General features: G+C 36.6%; 1 long non-coding RNA gene across 1 annotated transcript in view; it reads right to left on the bottom strand.

Moving 5' to 3' along the window:
* Positions 1–268: 268 nt before the first annotated feature.
* LOC104989775 overlaps positions 269–1422 on the bottom strand; it is a 10515-nt gene continuing 9361 nt past the window's right edge. Inside the window, exons 2-3 of the long non-coding RNA XR_825415.1 lie at positions 1186–1248; positions 269–342 (exon numbers count right to left, since the gene is read on the bottom strand). This is a non-coding gene — a long non-coding RNA (uncharacterized LOC104989775). The remainder of the gene's footprint in view (positions 343–1185; positions 1249–1422) is intronic.

Raw genomic sequence — 1422 nt, 5'->3', positions numbered from 1 at the left:
AATACAGCAAGCAAATGAAGAGCAAAACTGCCACAGGTGACAATGATTCACTTCAATATGTAAAGGCCTGGCAGGGACGTCTACATAAAAGGGAGTCTCTAGCAGTCAGCTCTCTGGTATTTGATTCATTGCTATGAATCAAAATGTGCCAGATTTCACTCTTCTAATGGTGAGGGGCAGGGGTGCTTCAGTCCCAAGCTCCTTGTCCAGACTCTTACCTCGGCCTACATCCACCAGTGGTAGAATGGTCAGCCCAGCTGATATGCACATTAATTAAATCTTCAGTAGCGGCTGAAGAGAGGAAGCCAAGCCTGGTGAGAGCCTAAATTTCTTTAATCCTTTCTGAAGAATATAAAGAGTTAAAGTTTTACCAATCTGGCCTCTAAAAATTCCTTCAAATCTCAGCCCTGCCGTGTTAATTGATTGATATCATTTATAAGTAATCTAATAATGTTTAATATTTTAAAATGGGAGTTGTTGAAAATATATGGCCATACTAATCTCTATTGAAGAATATTTTTGTAATTATCATATATGATTTCAGGTCAGGATAGAAATCTGTTTTGTTGTTTGAACAATCTTCAGATACCTTATTTTAGCATTTATAATAAGATGGATTTAGAAAATGAGTAGTTTTGAGCCAGTGGATGATGCTGAATTATAAATTCATCATCCCACAAATATACTCCAATCACAGTGCTAGATGGTAGGAGGAAAGAGAAATAGTGGTGAACAGAGAAGTGGTGCTTGCCCTCCCCCACTGGCTTTGCATTTAGTGGGAAGCCTGATATAAACAAGTAAATAAATATGCAAAAATAATTTCAGACTGTGATAAATAAAAATTAATATAAATCTACTTTCAGGTTTCATATCATTTTATCTATAGCTCTTTGAAGCATTTATCACAGCCTATGAAACCTCAACATCATATATTATTCAACAACAATTTTTTTTTTCTCAACTCAGTCTTTGTTACTTCCTGCTTCATTAAAAAAAGCCTTCATGAAGAATGATTTAACATTACATCATAATTTTCCTATCAGAGGAACTACATTATCCACCTTAGGCTATTAAAAATTCTTCATTACTTTTTATCATTTTATTCAATACTTTAAAAACTTTGGAGACAATTTACAACATCAAAATGCCAGGCCTTACAAATAAGTTAGAAGTGCAGTTTCTCACCACTCATGAGGCCTCCTTTCCTTGCTAATAAGGTTAACACCTGTTCTTTCTGGTTCCTGGTTCCTAGAACAAATAGAAGAATAAAGAGAGAAATCTGTTCTGTCTCTCTAAGTACCAATACAACCAGTGCCGCATGCTGGAGAAGGGACGTGGAAAACAAAGCTGCATTAAGGGCACAAGAAGGCCCAACTGGCTTCTCTTGAGAGAACAGTCTTAGACTGGCTGCCCCTCCCCTAC

This window comes from Bison bison, unplaced genomic scaffold (assembly GCF_000754665.1).
Source record: "Bison bison bison isolate TAMUID 2011002044 unplaced genomic scaffold, Bison_UMD1.0 scf7180017864163, whole genome shotgun sequence".
NCBI lineage: Eukaryota > Metazoa > Chordata > Mammalia > Artiodactyla > Bovidae > Bison > Bison bison.
This window is presented reverse-complemented; position numbering and strand designations above follow the sequence as displayed.